Source organism: Quercus lobata, chromosome 12, assembly GCF_001633185.2.
Source record: "Quercus lobata isolate SW786 chromosome 12, ValleyOak3.0 Primary Assembly, whole genome shotgun sequence".
NCBI lineage: Eukaryota > Viridiplantae > Streptophyta > Magnoliopsida > Fagales > Fagaceae > Quercus > Quercus lobata.
The window spans coordinates 8,383,220-8,396,742 of record NC_044915.1 but is presented as its reverse complement, the minus strand read 5'-3'; the positions used below and the strand labels follow the sequence as shown (position 1 = coordinate 8,396,742).

The window sequence follows — 13,523 nt, the reverse complement described above, 5'->3', positions numbered from 1 at the left end:
TTTTAGACAGAATCAAGGTATTGCATGGTCCTCGGGCTCAAACCTATAGGGAAACCAACTACTTAAAGAAAATTTGAGTTTTGGATAGAACCAAGGTTTTGCATGGTCTTCGAACTCAAACCTATAGGGAAACCAACTACTTAAAGAAAATCTGAGTTTTGGACAGAACCAAGGTCTTGCATGGTCCTCGGACTCAAACTTATGGGGAAACCAACTACTTAAAGAAAATCTAAATTTTGGACTGAACCAAGGTATTGCATAGTCCTCAGACTCAGACCTATGGGGAGATTAGTCAGTAGAAAATGGATTAAGTCCTAAACAGAATGGAAATCCCGCCCTGTCCTCGAACCCCCAACTCTAAGGAAACTAATGCAAACGAGTGTTTAGGCCCGGTACAGTCATACCTTGGTCCTCGGACCGGATGCCAAAAGTGGTTAAGGCTATGAATGTTGTTAGGAAGGTGACAAAACACCCTAGTACTCGGTGACCCTCTCGGATAGTTCCTTTGGGGTTACCCATACTCGGATGATCACCTCATACGCAATACAGAGCATTCAGCTGTTATCTCGGTTAGTCTTATATGTACAACCTTCGTCAGGTCGGCATTATTATGTCTGTTAGTCTCAATAAGTTCAAAATAATAGCTTTTTGTCAACAAGGGTTTCGGCCCTAAGTATTGTTCAAAAAAATAAAAAATAAAAAACCCAACGCATCTATTCACAAAATAACTATTGCAGAAAAGAAAGAATACGTAGAATAAAATAAAGTCATCTTTTATTAAGACAAAGAAATATACATCGTACAATGAGAGGCTTAAGCAAGCCTATATCAGAAGTTAACTACAGAAGCAAAAAGAAAAGCAAAAAGGAAAAAAGATACAAGGGAACGATAAATCTTTCAAAATTCTGCTCTAATAGCGGCTAAGCATGTCAGGATGTCCCCATTGATGGAAGGGGAGAAGAAGCAGAAGAAGAAGCAGAAGCACCAGGATGTCCCCAGTGATGGAAGAGAAGAAGAAGCGGAGGCAAAATGGGGCACCAGCGAAGGAAGAGAGGAGGAAGCAGGGATGCCTAGTCCCCATACCAGCTTTGACTCCCATCGGCAAGTGCCATATTAGCAACGCTCGAGAGAGAGCGGATGGTACCGACGATGAGAAACCCTAGTGCTGTCGCACCAAAAATCTGATGCGACCAACACCTGCTTCAAATTTTGGCTAAAGGACGAAGAGGCTTCTTTCCCGCCTTATCAAGGGGGAGAAATGTCTTGAGTCTCTGTCTCCCTTACCCTGACCGGGCCATCTTGAGTCTCGGAGAAACCCAGTACTTCTGGAAAGGGTGTGGTCCCTTTACCCCCATCTTCGCCTCAACCATATCACTCCCTAAGGCTTAATCCCACTGGCAGTGAGGACTTTGAGCACAGCTGGAGGTTTAGGAATTTGGAAAGATTGAGGGGTTTGTACGTAAAAGAAATGACCTCCTACCTTGCTTCTTATATGGAAGGCAAGTCTGGTGGCATTTAATCCGTACAGATTTCCAAGAAAAGTTACAAACGAGATAATTTCCACTTGACTCCCAACGCCATCTACAACCGTTGGATTGGCGTTGCCTCATAAAGGGAACTTATTAAAGACGCGCCTCGTGCACTAAAACGGCAGAAGTGCGACGTGAGTAAAACTAAAGGAATGTCTCATAACCAGGAGCATTTCTCAGGCAAATGAAGAGACACCGACATTGATGAAGGACAAAACTGGGCAAACCGTGATATAGGCCCGACATCACCAAAACCCTCCTCTCTGACCAAGGGATTGGACAACAGGATTTTAAGGGGCTATTGTGGGGCCAGAGAATTTATGACCCCGCCCTACTTCACATTAGGGCCCAAGGCTCGAGCCGAGGAGAGGCATTACCGAGGACATACAATGAAAATCCAAGTGGCCTAGGGATATAGCTGAGGACGATTTTGTCCTCGGCATCCCAGAGCACTCCTAAAAGAAAGGGCGAGCATAGTGTAGGAGTGACCCAAGTAAAAGGCTGCCAATACTGCAATTAAATACTCTGCTCCTGATAGGTCCATGCTCTTCAGCTTTTACAACCACCCCCAACCACTTTGGGTATGGGTTGAAAAGACAAGTACCAGCCCTAAAAAGCGAAACCTACACGTGAACGCATAAGAGAGGGGAAAGGCTAGTATAAAAGAAGGGGGAAGCAGCCAAGAAGAGGGGGGGGGGGGGACAGATCGTCTCCTAAACCATTAAGCCCTAAAAAAGGAGAGAATAAGAACATGAAGCTCAATGGACAAGGTCTGTGGATAAACTTAGTCCACCTCCGTGCGTTCATCATGAAAACCATAACTAACCACCGTCCGGTAACCAAGACCTAGCCTTTCAACCCACTCTCTACAGATTTTATTGTTTGGGTCTTTAACGTACGAACCCAATATCAGTTTGGGATCGTTACAAATTGAGTCCTTACAACAAGTTTAGCAAATTTTATTGAAAAATATTTACCTATTAATTCAAAAGAAGCACCATGAAGTTAATATTTGTGACCCCATTTTACTCATTTTAATGACGCAGAAAAAATTAAGGATACAATGTTCTTTCGAATCCCCAATAGACAATGTATCAATTGTTTCCTTCTATATTCCTTAAGAGCATATTCCACATTTATATGTTTTTCTACGTTCTCAACATTCAAATTTTCCACCAAAAAAAAAGGTTCCCTAAATAAACTTCTTCTTCATAATCCTTTCCAAGCTGCCTGAAGACTTCGATATATTGAAAAACAACACAAATTCCTTCATGAACCACTGTTAACAATTGCAAAGGAAAAGCCATTCCTAGGCCAAAATTGGCAAATGCCTTTTTTCACACAAACTTTTTAGTATTTTGCCTTATTTCTTAAACTAATTAGGGAAATGTCCCTGTTTTGAAACTCGATTTTCTAAAAATCGAGTTCCAAATGTAAAACTCGATTTTTAGAACATCGAGTTATAGCGAATGTGGACTTAGAGAATTTTTTTTTTGAAACTCAAGTTCCATTTAAATTTTTTCAAGGAACTCGAGTTCAATGAACTCAAGTACTTCACATGGAACTTGAGTTCCAAAAGAAATTTAAATTAAATTAAATTTTTTGGTTCGCTATAACTTGATTGTTCAAAAATCGATAAATTGAAACTCGATTTTTAGAAAATCGAGTTTTAAAATAGGGGCATTTCTCTAATTAGTTCGGGAAAGGGGGTAAAATGCTAGAAAGTCTATGTGAAAGGGGCATTTGCCAATTTTCTCCGCCCTTCCTATTTGAAGCCTATATAGTATTCAAAGCAAGGTCAACCATCATAATTAAACAATGGTTTTGTGGGGGGGGGGGGGGGGAATTAAATGCAAAAGAAAATATTAATTACAATGTTTCTCCAATGGATTTGAACCAAATTGTTGATTATAAGACCAACAAAGAAAGTAAAATAATTGAACTCAAAATTTACTTGTAGTTGTTGGACTTCACATACTTCTAATAAGAAAAGGGAAATCTTAACCAATAATCTAAGGGCATTAGTTTATGAACTATTTTTTTAAACATTTTATTTGGAGAATGATAAAACAATAAATGTTGTTGACAGTGTCCCTAAAAAAATATATATATTGTTGACAGTTTTTTATTTTCTCATAAAAGTTGTATCAAAACTTTTCTACTATAGTTTATTAACAATCGTCTTAAGGGCTAAGAGTATCCATTAACATGACTCAAGAAAATGATTAATGCAAGAAGTCAAAATTTTCTACAAAGAATGAATGAAAGTAATACTCACCAATAGTCACCATGATGGGTGAGCTAAAAACAAAAGATTGTATGTAGTAATGGGAAGAATATGTTCTTGGCCCACAATCTATAGGAAGTAATTAAAAATATACAGGGCACAAAACCAAAGCATAAATACAATTATATGAGCATGTCAAAATAAACATATATTGGAGAATCTGGAGAGAAATATACGGGAAAATATGCCTTATTATAGGTGTATGAGTCTTCTCTTTTACAGCTAAATGGAACCCATTAGCTTTAAAGGAGAGGACTCATAACAAGATATATTTTTCCTTTATCTATAGCATGTTGGTTGAGACTTCAATTCCATCGTCATTATTTTAGCTTACAGGGATTAAAAATTTAAAACAAATTAAATAAGAAGAGAAAAACTTCCATCTAGTACTACATTTGCAATTCATCCAAAAAAAAAAAAAATATCCTTCTAGTACTTTTTACACGTAAGATGACCCAACTTGTCAAACAATCAGATTTTGAAGTTTTTAGCACATTCAAAACAAACACAAACATACCATGGCTTTTGAGTGGGATTTTTTTTTAAAAATAACATCCATTTTCAAACAATTTTGTTAGTTAGTATCGTTTCTAAACTATTTAGGAAACTAACATCTCAAGTCTTTTAAACTCGAGTTCATTGTAGCAAATTGAGTTTGTAGGAATCGATTTCCTGTGGAACTCGATTTGCATAAAAAAAGAGAGAAATAGAGGGAAAACGACCTTCGCCTAAGGAATCACACATTCGTGGGTTTAGTCCGAGCTTGGGTTCATGGGTTTCGCCGCTTGGGTTTGTGGGTTTGCCGCCTGGGTTTGTTGGTTCGTGGGTTCACTGACTGGGTTCGTGGGTTCGTCGACTGGGTTCGTGGTTCACCGCTGGGTTCACCAATTGGGTTTGTGGTTTCTGTTTTTAGTGTTTTGATCTCTTGTTTTCAATGTTTCGCCAACTGGGTTTGTTGTTTCTTTGGTTGTTGTGGATTTTTTTTTTTTTTTCAAAGGAAGAAGAGGAAGAAGAAGAGACTGAGGTTTCTTAGGTTTCTTTTGTGGAACTCAAGTTCCACATGAATTTAATAGAAATCGAGTCTATGATACTTGATTTGCTACAGTGACCTTGAGTCTTTTAGCCTCAAGATGTTAGTTTGTTAAATGGTTTAGAAATTATGCTAATTAACAAAATTGTTTGAAAATGGGTATTATTTCGAAAAAAAAAAAAAACATTTTGAGTGGAGTTATGATATGCCTCTGTGTTAGATTTCATTTCCCTTTCCCTTGTGTGTGTATTTGTTTCTCAAAAAAAAAAAAAAAAAAACACAAACATAAAAGATAGGTCCATCTTCCCACAAAATTTATCAAGAATTTTCAATTGCAAATCAGATGGAGAGAAAGGTGCACCTAACAATTGGTTCCAAAAAAAAAAAAGACAAATCAAAAGAAAATCCTTTTTTTTTAATGGAGAGAAAGGTTCACCTAACAATTGGTTCCAAACAAAAAAAAAAAAAGGACAAATCAAAAGAAAATCCTTTTTTTTTATTATTAAATACAATTAGAGCTCAATAGAGAGAGAGAGAGAGAGAGATACACTGAAGAAGCGGCGGTGCATGGAGTTGGGAGAGTCTTAACTCTTAATAAGACTTGAGACTTCTTTCGCTCTCTCTAATCTCTATTTTTTATACTGTATAAGACGAATAGCAAGTCAACTTAATATTACGGGTTGATTAAAGAGAAAAGGAAAAAAATAAAACAATGTTAGAAATCAAATTTCACTCATTATTTTCAATGCACCAAATGTACAGTCAACCATGAAGGTATAGATGTGATATGAATCGCATACAATTATTTTATCTTTTGAGAATCTAATCGCATACAATTGATAATAATTGTCCTTTTTGGCAGAATAATTAACAATTATAACTTATATAAGCCATACACGTGACCCTTCAAAGTAATCCAATATTGCCTATGTCACCAATCAATTATTATAATTGAAAAAAAGGATTGCATCTCTCATTGCACAGTATAATTCATTATCCAACGAGATAATTTGAGACTGTTTGGTAAGAGATTTTTAATAATGTTATTATTATTTTATAAAAATATATATGAAAAAGTAGATAGAAATACGTATAATGTTATTTAAATACTAAAAAATATTATTTAAATAAGAGAAATGCTAATGAGAGCCTTTAGAATACTGATTAAAAATCCAATTAAAGAAAGTTTTTATGGAAAAAGAGAAAAAAAATTAATATTTTGACAGTTTTTTTTATTTCCTATAAAAAATGATGTCAAAACTTTTCTAAAATAAATTGTTAACGAATGCTCTTAGGACACTTATTAACATGATTATTTAAATAACAGTACCAAACACCCCTGATATTTGAAACTTGCTTGGAATCTTTCTGAATTGAGAATAAGAATGGGCAAACATTTAAGAGTTTTTATTTTATTTTGTTTTTTTTTTTAAAGATTTAAGAGCATTGTTAGGAATACAAAACTTTTGATTTTTATTTTTTCAGATTCTCCATTTTTTTAAAAAAATTTCTTACAGTAATATATTAAAAACAAGAGGGGAAGTGAGACCTCTAGTTCTTTCTTTCATATGCATGTGAAAGAAAGAAGGATTTTGATAACATCTGTATCAATCAAAGAGAGGGGGGAGGGGGGACCATGTGAGTCGTACGAAAACTAGAATTGGTGACCCAGATAAGACTTAAAGTATAGATGAAATGTCTATTTCAAAAGATTACCAAAAAAGTCTATTTCAAATATCCAAATATGTCGAAAGGTTTTAGTACCCAAATGGTAATCTTTCAATTGAATCAGACCCACTTTTGTACATATATTCAGAGAACTTCATTGGCTATTTGATGGTGAAGCTTATAACAGTCCTGACTTCTGACTTCTTGGTTCGGACTTCTGAGCCCTGAGCAACAATATTTATTCATTCAAATCGGTTGCGCAAGTACCCAACTCATATTAGCTGCAGAATATCAGTTGGCAATTTTCGGAATTACAGGCATTGAAGGTGTCAATAATTAAAAGGTTCTGTGTGGCATTCATTAATAAATTATTTTAAGAAGATGTCGATATGATTTTTATAAAAAATATATAAATTTTTTAAAAGAATCAATTTTTTTTTCCTTTTTTTAATATTATAAAAATATTTTCTAAATAAATTTCTTTAAAATATCTATTAACAAAATCCATAATTAAAACTCAATGTCAGTGATTTGTGAAGACGCCACCATTAAATTATTGCTTACTATATATTAGCAAAATCCTTAATATTGCTTACTATGCTTAATTGCATCAATTGCTTTAGCCATTAGCTAGCAAAATAGGAAATGATAGGGGTGTGCAGTTAACCCACTGATTCGCAAAAATCGATCCGATCCAATCCAATCCAACCTGTTGAATTGGGTCGATTTGTAGGAGTTGGTGGGTTAGGTTGGATTGTTAAAATCTTTTTTACAGTAAGTCTAGGTTCAGTGTAGACCAGCAAATTCACAAATCCACCAAACCCAACCTAACTCACCTATATTTAAAAAATATATTATATGATTTTATTATTTACTTTTTTGTTTATCAATTAAGTTGGGATAGAATTATATTATATCCTACTAATTATAGAATAATAAAACTAGTTCGTATTTATTTTGTTTCTCAACTAAGTTGAGATAGAGCAATTTGATATCTTACTAACTAAATGAAATGTCATTTGATTTTTTTATTTTTTTTTTTATTTGTGTTGGTTTGATGCACTACCAATATAAATTTGTTGTTAGTTGTATTGGTTTAAACTTTGAAGCACTAATAAAATAATTTGTGTTGAATTGGTGATGTGCTTAGGTTTATTTTAGGTTATAAATTTGTTCTTATTTGTGTTTGTAGGGGCGGTTTTTGGGGCTCAGGCCCAGCAAGTAAGTGGTTCTGGCCCAAAAGTCCTTAGACAATGAATTTGTAGAGAGTGGGTTACAAAGTTAGGACTAGATGAAGTGAACGTCAGTTAGATGTACGCCATGCAACATGTTGAATGTGAGAATATTCCATTTACGTTTAATAGGATATCGGTCCGAGGAGACGTATAAGTGCACCTCTTGCTCTGTTTACAGACTATAGAGTTCTTTCACCTTTCTCTCTCTCTCTTTTCTCTTAATTCTCCGATCCCCTCTTCTTGGGGATTTTCTTCTCTTATATATCACCCTCAAATTGATAAGGGCCTTACACTTGTTAACCATCTGGACTTTCACTTGAGTGCCTGTCCCATTGGACATCCACCTCATTTTTCTGTGAGTCGCACTGGCCAAGATAACACTATTCACCTGTCTTCTCCACATTAATGCGGCTGGAAAAGTAGCTTCCTTGCATTTAATGCGGCAGCTATGGTTGCCTCCTGGACGTCTAACATTCTCCTCTTGTTCGGGATGGTTCCTCACTGTGTGCAGGGTGTACGTTGGACTCCCATTTGGCGTGTCCGAGGAGGCACTCCTCCTCGGACGCCCCTTAAATAAGTCCGGCCCAACAGGATTGGGCTGGAAATCTTCTGGCCCCGTTTTCCCTTCTTGTCATGGCTGGACTCCGCGCAGGGCCCAAAGCCCACTATTGGTTTGTAAATTTCACCCCTACAGTGTTAATATTGTATTAATGCTCAATTAAAAAAAAAAAAAATTGTCGAACTCAATCTAGGTGGGTTGAATTGGGTTGAGTTAAACCCCTATGATGGGTTGGATTTGGTTAGATTTTTTTTAACCCAACTATAGTGGTCAGATTGAAAAAATCACTTAACTTGCCCCATGCACACCCTAAACAGGACGATTAAGGGAGACATTTTTTTTTTTTTTCTTGATAGCATTGGTGGAGATTTTTTTTTAAATACTTTTTTTATAGAAATATTGAAATTTTATTAGAAGAAATTAAAAGACATTACATCATTTTGAGAGAACATACGTTAAAAATAAGAGTTTCCTCACTTCAAGTGACATATATAATGTTTAATTTTTTTGTCAAAAAAATAGTATTCAAAATTTTGAGCATATTTTGCTATGAGTGAACTTATTGATGTGATTAATGTGTGTCCTTAAGGCACATATTAACCATTTATTTTGAAAAAATTATTATAAAAAATTGAAAAAGCTGTCTAAACAATTAATTACCTTTTCACTATTTCATAAATTTTTTTTTAAAAATAATTTAGCCCTAGGTGCACTAGTAAGTAAATCCCATTATATATACAAGTCACAACGTCTATTCTGATAATAATGTTAATTAATGACCCTTCAATTCAATGTCTTTCTATTTATTAAGTTGATAATGACTGACTTTCTCAAAAAAAAAAAAAAAAAAAAAAGGTTGATAATGACTGAGCGTTTTGTTGCGATGGTGTGGAAAGCTGAAAGTGGTAGTGCCTATCACTGGGACATTTTCCTTCTACTTGTTGACTTGATGATGACTGATCGTTTCATTACAACTTTTAAGTTACCTGCTCTTTTTTCATTTATCGAGGAGCATTGTCACCTTTGAATAATATGTACATGCTTTATATTTATATATCCTTCGAATTATATGCTTGAAACTTAAAAGAAAAGAACAATAACAAATAACAAATAATACTACTTCATTAATTCTCAAAATGTTTAGTGCCAATGTGCCACAATCATGACTCCAGCGTCCAACAAAAAGAATACAAATTGTAATAATTAACAAATTAATAACAATAACGTAAATGTATACAACATGGGATTAGTAAGATAATACATGTGATGTACCAAATAACCAAATCCCCCTTCCTCAGCTTCACCCCTCGCATACGTTATCTTTGACATATAATCGATTACCTTCTCTCTCATTATCCTCGCGTCCTCTTTATTATACCTCTTTAGCAGATCCTTGACTAACGTACCATTTTTAACCGTGTTACGGTCTATAAAAGCTGAGTAAATCGTTGATTTACTCCGTAAAAACCACTTATATTGGTAAAAAGTGGTTTGCTTCTCAAAAAAAAATCCAATTGGCAACACGCAATCAAAATTCGACCCACGGGCTCTAAACAAAAATTGGACCTCAAAAAGCCGAGGCATTATTGGAACATTTGAACCCATCGTCATTAAGCCCATTTGGTTTGGGCAAGTGGTCTCCACCCCCAAGTAATTATTAAAAATATGAGTTTATTTGTCAAGTTTATACCAAATTTATTATCAAGCCCGTAAATGAGTTTAAACTCAGCTTTTTATTTTTTATTTTTATTTTTTATTGAACTATATTCACAAGCTTGTTCATGAACAATTTTTATTTGCTTCAGCTTATCTCGTTTATTAAACAAGCTTAAAAATAAGACTTAAGCTTAACTTCTTAATAAACAAACATACATGAACAAGCTTTTTATCAAGATAAGTCCAAGTTGTTTATAACCAGTTTGATTCCTTTATAATTACTTAAAGTTTTAGTAAGATATGAGTTTAATTGTCAAGCTCACATCGAGCTTATTAACAAGCCTATAAGTAAATCTAAGTTCAACTTGATTTGTATCGAGCCCTAATGTTCATGAACACTTTTTTTTTTTTCCATTTGGGATTGGCTCGTTTATTAAACAAGTTTAAAACTAAGGCTCAAGTTTGGTTTGTTTATAAACAAACAAATATGAATGAACTTTTTGTCAAGCCAAACCCGAAATGTTTAAGAACAACTTAGTTCATTTACAGCTCTAAAAATCACAACTTATGATGATCCAACTGAGGAAAAGCATGTTTTTGATGGGAAATCAAGATTCATTCTTTTTAAGGATGAAAATGTTGATGCAAAAATCAAATATGAAGAACTGAGGAAGAAACTAATGACTTTGTTTTTTGCCTTTTTAGAATGAGGTCTCTCTAGTAGGGTCCCCCCCCCCTTTCAACAGGACTTAATTCGACTTGGCATGCTTTGACAGATTAGCGGAATGTTTAGGTTGGGTTCAGGTCCCATGCTCAGTCTTATTTTGGGTTTCGATCGTCTCACTCGCTTAACGTGGCTCACCCAATTTAGATTTGATTTTTTTTTTCTTTTGAGTTTTTACACCTTTGGCAGGCTTGATTTTTATTTGCATGAATCGATATTTGAGTTAATAAAAGTGCCATTTTTACAAAGAACTGACCACTAATGACCTTCAGGCCCTTCATTACTATAATTTTGCCTAAAAGTACGATGTTATATTCCTAACATATATAGGATTCTCAAACCACCCCTCTTCTTAGCATATAGTGTTTCATCATTTCTTTCCCAACCATTAACACCTCTTGAAATTTTATTAATGCAAATTCTTCTTTTGAAAAGTTAAGTTTCCTTTTGAGCCATGTCTTCATGTGTGGCACATCTAATTTAGTCAAAAAAATTTCATTTAATTAAGTTTCTTTTTGAACTATGGACATGATTTAGTAAAAAAAACAAAGGTCCATAACTGATTAATTTCCTTCCATTCTTTTCATATGTGGCATATCTAATTTAGTAAAAAAAAATTCATTTAATTAAGTTTCTTTTTAAATTATGATTTAGGCGAAAAAACAAAGGTCCATAACTGATTAATTTCTTTCCATTCTTGCTAATATATATTTCAGCTTCTTCGTCGTACACAAGGTAAAATTAATCTCAAGGAAAATCTTATTTATCTATGACATTTTTGTATGTTTACGATATTCACATTCTAAAAGTATATTTTCAAAATTTATTATATTTCTTTTTTTTTAGGTACAACTTTTTCAAATTGATATAAATTTTAAAATATATTCTCAAATCGCATTTTTTCAAAGTACATTTTTTTTTAAGCTTCACTTTTTAGGTGCAATATTTTCAAACAATCCCATTTTCAAAAAGTTGAAAAAAAAAAATTTGTACCAACAAGCATTAACTTTTATGATAGATGTGGTCAAAAAACCATAACTTGGAAGTTGGATCCCTATCATCTTCCTCATGAGGTTATTGTCATTCTTTTCAATTTTTGCTGTATAGGAAATAAAGCCAAAATAGTGAAACAAAAATAGAGAAAGTTCAGATTGAATGGGAACCTGCATAGCTGAAATTTCTGGGTTTTCAGTACACTTACTAAAAAAAAAAAAAACTATCCATGTCATCAACAAACGTCTATAACGGCCCCTGTCCCGGAAGCCTCATTAGTACTGGTTTTGTTAACCTTGGATTTAGAGTCATCGAGATAGTGTTGATACATGTATGAAAGAAAACCCCAGATTGCTAACAACAGAGCCATCACCTTCACTCCATCTATCTTGTCATGAAAAAGTATTACCGCAAGAATGGGAACAACAGGCAAAGCCAATGTGTTAATGACATTGCTGAAGAGGGAAGATACCTCAAAAATCAACCCCAACATACCTATTGAAGAAATTTGACATGTCACAGCCGTCCATATCAGAGTCATCATATAGGATACCCTTCCTTTTCCATAATTCTCCATCTCTTTGCCCAACAATTTCCATTCTCCGCTTGCAAAAAGTCCTACCGAGCAGCAACATGTTGCGAAAAATGATGCATATATTTGCATATCCAACACAGCAGAGAAAGTTTCATCTTTTATTACTCTATGGAAAGACAGTTGTAATAAGGAAAGGTCTAACGAGTATGTTGCAGATGCACCGAGGGTGCAAAGAAATCCAATTACATACTTTCCTTTAGGGAATCCTATCATGTTTTCAGAGTCGGGGATGCTGATATAGTAAGAAGGACGAGAGAGTTGAGTATAAAAAGGAGTGATTTTTTGTGAATTGAGGAAATAGGAGAAGAGGGCATTAAAGGCCAACTGGGTTGCACTTAGTAGAGCATAAGTAGAGACAGGGAGGTATAAGAGTCCATATGAATACATCAGGTTATTAATTGTCAACATTAGGCCAAAACCAAGGTAGAGAAAGGCAAGGGTGTAGAAAGGTGGCGATTTCGGGGGAGGAAGTGTTTAAGGGGGTGCTTGGAGTGGATCTCAGCGAGGGTGAGAAGAAGAATAGGAGAGGAAGTAAAATTGGGAAGCCTGCTGATTGAACAAATGTTTCCATCCATTTGCTATTCCCACCTTGATCATAGTATAATCTTCCTAATAGATCAGTTGCTGTAGTCTGGCCAGCAACAAGAAAGGAGTAAGCGGCCACACGAAGCCACCACTTGTAATGTCTGAGTCTAGGAAGTTTCATTAGGTTGGTAACAAAAGTGCCTTATATGAGTTTTGCTCTGTCATTCATCAGCTAATCATGCACAAAACACACAAAGAAATTATATGCAAGTATTAGCCCATATAGTTGTAAACCAGTCCAGAGAACAATTAATTAAGATTGGCTTCAATCATGCTGGAGTAGCGACTGCCTTAGTTGACATGTTTACTACATACAACCTGGAATGGATAATAGGAATACGTGGTTTTGGCTCTTGGTTGCTGCCTAAAAGCTTAGGAGTAATACACTATACTACATGCATGTAAATGTGGAGGTTTTCTTTATGTATTAATTACTAATACTACTTTAATGGTAGATATTGGTGCACAGGGTCCTTTCTTCTATGGCTAGTTTGAATTAAGAGGGCGTAGAGTAGAGTTGACAAAAAATTGTTAGTTTGAAGAACTAGAATTGATATAGCTCGGATTTACTAATTAATAGAAAGAAAACTTGAAGTATCTCTTTATTTAATGAAATATATTTTCAAATCAAAATATGAAAATGTACTCATGTACCCAAAAAA

At 34.7% G+C, this 13,523-nt stretch overlaps 1 pseudogene; it reads right to left on the bottom strand.

Annotated features, from left to right (window-relative positions):
- Positions 1-11,916: 11,916 nt before the first annotated feature.
- Positions 11,917-12,982, bottom strand: LOC115970896 (annotated as a pseudogene).
- Between the last annotated feature and the right edge of the window lie 541 nt (positions 12,983-13,523).